Source organism: Tamandua tetradactyla (genome assembly GCF_023851605.1).
Source record: "Tamandua tetradactyla isolate mTamTet1 chromosome 9 unlocalized genomic scaffold, mTamTet1.pri SUPER_9_unloc_2, whole genome shotgun sequence".
NCBI classification, from domain to species: domain Eukaryota; kingdom Metazoa; phylum Chordata; class Mammalia; order Pilosa; family Myrmecophagidae; genus Tamandua; species Tamandua tetradactyla.
This window is the reverse complement of record NW_027518243.1, coordinates 180692-187061: the sequence shown is the minus strand read 5'-3', so window position 1 is coordinate 187061 and position 6370 is coordinate 180692.

The following is a 6370-nucleotide window of genomic DNA, read 5'->3' as shown; positions in this document are numbered from 1 at the left end:
GGTCACTGGGTGTGTGGGCTCTGTTGGCACTGAAGCTTTTACCAAATTGTTGCCTCTTAAAGGGCTCAATTTAGTGACCTCATCTTGGAAACAGAATTCCATTGAAACCACCTAATCAAAAGATACCACCCATAACTGGATTTTCACATCTGCATGGAAACAAAAACATCCCATCAATAGAACATTACCTAACTTAATGTGCATTGTCAGTGTAGTTGAACAGCATAAGTACATGGAATCTTGAAAAGGGCATAGGATATTTTTGCTCTGTCCATGCTAGTGTGATGTCAGGATATATCCCAGATTAATTTGTGCAGTGAACAAAGAATTATTTGCAAAGTCCCCTTGGGGGGCTGGGGAAAAAGAAGGAAATATTCAGCTTTGCCATTTGGAGAATTTCTGATATTCTCACAAGCAGTGGTGGCAGCAAAATCAATTGACCAATCCCTAGAGCTTATGGTTCGACCATATGAAGCATATTTCTATGAAAGATAGGTTAGCATACTTAAAATTATGCCTAAGAGTCACTCCCAGAGAACCTTTTCTATTGCTCAGATCTGGCCTTGCTCTCTAACCTAACTTGGCAGGTGAAATCACTGCCCTCTCCCCTAGGTGGGAGACTCCCAAGGGTGTAAATCTCCCTGGCAGTGTGGGACATAAATCCTTGATAATCCAAGACATGGCATAATGGGATTGAGAAAGCCTTCTAGACCAAAAAGGGACAAATTAAATTTCAGTGGCTGAAAGATTTCAGAGCTGCAAGTTTATCCTGGAGGCTATTCTTTTGCATTATGGGGATATCCCTTTCTAGTTTATGGTATATTGGACTCACTGTGGTAAGTACCTGCAACAGTTTAGCTGAGTTCCAGTAGCCTTGATTCTTGAAGACAATTGTATAACAATAAAACTTTTACAATGCAACTGTATTATTGTGAAAATCTTGTGTTTGATGCTTCTTTATTCCTGGGTATGGACAAATGAGTAAAAAATACATAGAAAAATAATTAATGAAATCTATAAATAACAGGTGAGATAAGGGATGGATTAAATTGAGTAATTGAAAATAATAGTAGCCAGTGAAAGGGATGGGTAAGGGGTATGGGATGTGTGACATTATTTGTTTTCTCTTTCTTTTTCTGGAGTGATACAAATGTTCTAAAAATGATCATGGTGATGAACAAACAATTACGTGATAGAAAGTTTCCATCCAGCAACATTGAATTAGGATTAGAGAACATGGCTTTTCTGGAGTATACAATAATTTTTTAGAAACTCACCAAGTGAAGAGGGATCAAAATTAATTAGTGCCCAATTCTCTTGATTCCTGATGCTCTCTCCCTAGATCAGAGCGGATTTATGAGACTGCTCAACCAAGGAATGTTCTTTACTGTTTGGACTTTTTCTAGGAAGGAAAGACACTGTTAGTTCATGGCACCTCCAAGGAGGATCATCCAAGGACTTGAATAGGAGAGAAATTAAGTTGTCCTCTAAGAGATAAACTATGAAATCAACACATTTTGCTTATTAGATCAGAGAAAGAGACTCTTCTGAATGAGAAGAGGGGCTCACAAGATGCACATTTTGACTGAAACAGATTATTCAATCATAATACTTTACTAATATATATAAAGGAAGAAGGTGTCTGCTCTAATATGCTAGCTTCCAGAATGCAATATACCAGAAATAGAATGGCTTTCAAAATGAGGAAGTCCTTAAGTTGCAATTTTACAGTTCTGAGGACATGAAAATGTCCCAATTAAAGCAAATCTTAAGGTATCAATAAAAGTTTACTTTCACTCAAGAAAGGCTGATGAAGTTCAGTGTTTCCCTCTCAGCTGGAAAGGCACATAGCAAGGTCTTCCAGCTATCTCTTCCTAGTTTCTTGTTCATGATGCTTCCCAGGGGCATTTTTCTTCTTCATCTCCAAAGTTCTGTGGCTTCATGGGCTCTGTAGTTCTTGTCCTTCTCTCATAATTCTCTCCAAAATGTTTCGTCTTTTAAAGGAGTCCAGGAAAATAATCAAGATACACCTGGAATGGGTTGAGTCACATTTCCCTTTAATCAAAAGTTAATATCAACAATTGAGTGCATCACATCTCTGTGCACAAAATCTAATCAAGTTACCAACCTACAGTACTCAATAGGGATTAAAGGAAGCTGCGGCTTTCATAAAATGGATCAGGATTAAAACATGACTTTTTTAGGGTATATAATTCTTTCAAATTGGCATATTCCATCCTCTGGACCCTAAAAAGACATAGTTTTTCCATATGCAAGAAACAATCATTCTGGATGGGCCACAGTGATTCCCAGTGCCTACCCAGGCAAAAAAAGAAAAAAAGGAATAAAAATAATCATTCTATCATAATATCAGAAAGGCTTAAAGCATTTCAGTAACAGTACAAATACAATACAAAGTAAGAAACAGTACATAATCTCATCAAAGTCAGCTGCAGGCATGGTCTGTCCTAAGACAAAACTCTCCTCTGGCTATGAGCTTGTAAAATTCAGGGCAAGTTCTTTGCTGCCAACATACAAAGAAGGAAGAGTCATAGGATGCATATACACATTTCCATAGGGAGAAATTGGAAGGAACCCATGGGTTACCAGTGCCAAGTGTATCAAAAAACCTGAAGGGCAAAATCCACCAGATTTTAAAATCTGAGAGTCATTTGTATTCGGGGTTTTAGAAAGTGTCAGTCTCACCCTTTCCAAAGGCCTGTGCAGTGGATTGACTCCTCTGAATGCCACTTAGGGGACAATGTGGAGACTAATTTTTTCTTGGTTCCCCTCTCTCCAAGCATTGGGGCTGCTGTACTTGGACTCCCTGCGCTGCACTTCTTGGATCTGTAAATTTAGGTCTTTCATAAGAGTTGGGAAATTTTCAGTGATAATTTCTTCCATTAGTTTTTCTCCTCCTTTTCCCTTCTCTTCTCCTTCTGGGACATCCACAAAACGTATATTTGTGCACTCCATATTGTCTTTCAGTTCCCTGATCCCCTGCTCAAGTTTTTCCATTCTTTTCCCTATAGTTTCTGTTTCTTTTTGGAATTCAGATGTTCCATCCTCCAGTTCACTAATTGTAGCTTCTGTCTCTTTAGATCTACCATTGTAGGTATCCATTGTTTTTTCCATTTTTTCTTCTTTGTCCTTCACTCCCATAAGTTCTGTGATTTGTTTTTTCAGATTTTCTGTTTCTTCTTTTTGTTCAGCCCATGTCTTCTTCATGTCCTCCCTCAATTTATTGATTTGGTTTTTGAAGAGTTTTTCCATTTCTGTTCGTATATTCAGCATTAGTTGTCTCAGCTCCTGTATCTCATTTGAACTATTGGTTTGTTCCTTTGACTGGGCCATATCTTCAATTTTCCGAGCGTCATCCATTATTTTCTGCTGGTGTCTAGGCATTTGATCAGATTTCCCTGGGTGTGGGACCTGGCTGGTTGAAAGGTTTTTCTGTGAAATCTCTGGGCTCTGTTTTTCTTTTCCTGCCCAGTAGGTGGCGCTCGTGGCGCTCATCTGTCTGCGGGACCCACTAGTAAAAGATGCTGTGGCTCCTTTAACTTGCCAATCTGAATCTCGCAGTCGGCCTGGGAAACCGCGCGTGGAGGGGGGTCGCCGGCCGCCGTGGCTTGGGGGAGTGCCGGTCCAAATTGCCCAGCTGACCCGAGACACCAAGCGTGGTGGGAGGGCCCCGCTATCCAACGTTCCCAGTCAGACCGGGGAGCCACGTGCGTGGAGGGGACCCCAGTCGCCAGCCACCCCGGCCGGGAAAACGTGTGCCCCTCGGGTATCTCACCGCAGCGGATTCTCCCTGCCCATTCAGCCGTTCCAGAATGGGGTACGCTGTCTTTTTTGTCTCTGTCATGGCTCCGGGAGCTGTTTCATATTGTTTCTGTTTCTTTAGTTGCTTTTCTGGAGGAGGAACTAAGACCCGCGCATCTTACTAAGACGCCATCTTCTCCGGAAGTCAAGGCAGCTTAACTTTTAACTGAGGTTCTTTCTTACTTGGAAAGGCACAGGACGATCTCTGCTGGCCTTCTCTCCAGACCTCTGGGTTCCAACATCTTTCCCCGGGGTGCATCTTTCCTTTATCCATCTCCAAAGGCCTGGGCTGAGCTGTGAGTGCTGAGATGAGGTATGCTGAGATGAGGTATGCTGAGCTGCTTGGGCTGTGCTATGTTGAGTCTCTCATTTAAGCACCAGCGAATTAAATCAGATAACATTCATTGCAGCAGGCATGCCTCCTAGCCAACTGCAGATGTAATCAACAACAGATGAGGTTCACATGCCATTGGCTCATGTCCACAGCAATAGAACTAGGCACTTTTACCTAGCCAAGTTGACCCTAGAATCTAACTACCACAAATACCTAGTTTAAAATTGACCATTGGAAGAAAATGAGCTTTTTCATCTTTTTATAAACTTGTTAGTTTTAGAACTCATTTTGACAGTGCATTGAATGCACCTCAACACACAATAATTTACCTGGTCCAAATGAGGCAGGATCTGTTTTACAATAAATTTACAGTTGTAGGTAAGCCAGGATGATTCATAAATTTAATGGCCACATTACTATTTAGTAAGTTATTATTGTTGTTTTTTGACTCTTGGAACAACAAAAAGAAAGGCTAAATTTTATATTTAGAGTTGAAAATTTAATTGAATACAATATTTAAAGAAAACAGGGTTCTGTAAATTGCTGATCATCTAAATGACAAATAAAAATGGAATCACTGGATAGATATTGCTAAAGGGCAAACCAAAATGAAAATAATATATTTTGTTTTGAAGTCTAATGTTTTTTATTTGTTTTTCAAACTCTTACAAAATAGCTATTGTTTAATTATTGCTAACATTTTTCTTTCTATCCTGATTTTTTCAGATATTACTAATTTTCCCAAAATATTTTGTGAGACTTCTAAGAAGCTGGTGAGTGTGAAAGACTTTGCTCTGGCTGCAAAATATTATTCTGTACAAAGCTTGGGAATATGCACTCCTTCTGAACAATTACTTATAGCCCTTCAAGGAAATAAAAAAAAGAGAACTGGTATGTGCTTTTATGTGTATGTGTATATGGTGAGGTTTTTTGGGGGGGGACTTAGAAGCAATATATTATCCATCTATGTATATCTCCCCAACATATTTTTAATTAATTGTTAGATCTTATATCATGAACCCTGATAGATCAACTTGTGCCTAAATAAATAGGTAGTCTTATGCACTGTATTAAGCAGAACAATTTAGTTATGGATCTCCACATTTGTTCTTACATTAGCTTGTGGCAACTCTTTCTCAGAAAATTCCTGCCCCTGAATAAAGATTGCAGTGGGCTACTGTAAATTTCAAAATCCTTACATTCATTTTTGCTCCCATATCAGTATTAAATTAAATATAAATAGACTAAACATTCCATTTAAAAGTCAGAGATTAGAAGGCTTATGTGAAAGAGGTTACTAGTCAGGGCTGTGATGAAGAATCACCTTTAATATTAATAGTAACTAATCTCAGCTCCTCTTTGGTATTATGTTCTATCATTCATAGAGCTCTTTTATATCCAGTATTTCAATTGATTATCATTGTTTTCCTATCTTTTTATTTTGGAAAGTTCCAAATCTATAAAAAAGTTGCAAGAATATTATGATGAACCCTGTGTACATTTCACCAATTGTTGACATTTTGTCACATTTGTTGTTTTTGTTCCTTACACACATGCATACACTTTTCTTTTCTGAATCCTTTGAAAAGAATTTACAGATATCATGACCATGCTAGTATATGTGCTAGTATATGACTGTATTGTATATGTTCAAACTAAGCTCACAAATGACATTAATTCTGTTAATTTGGAACAGTTCCTCAGCCTTTCTTTGTTTTTCCTAACACAGATACTTTTGATGTATATAGGCCAGATTTGTCCTATTATATTCCCATGTTTAGATACAGGTGTACTTTTTTTTTTTTGCTGTATGGAGAAGGTCACATTTCATTCTTTTTCCCCTTATTGCAACACCATTTTTAAAATTTTTGGTTGTTTGTGGGTTTTTGTTTGTTTCCTTGCTTGTTTGTTTGATTTGGGAAGTGAGTGGGCTGCAAATTGAACCTGGGTCTCCCACATGGCCAACAAGAATTCTACCACTGAACTACACTTGCACCACTAGGTGTACACTTTTATAGAAATTCTGCTTAAGTGATATTGTTTCCTTTTCGGTTCATTATTTCAGAAGTTGTTTTGGTGATGCTAAGTTTGTTCGTATGGTAAAGGTGTGTCCACTAACATTTTCCATTTTAAAGGTACCTTTTCCTCTTTGAGGACTGTTCCTTATCATTTGCATTTCTTCTTTTATCTCTTCTATTTCTCTAATAAGTTTAA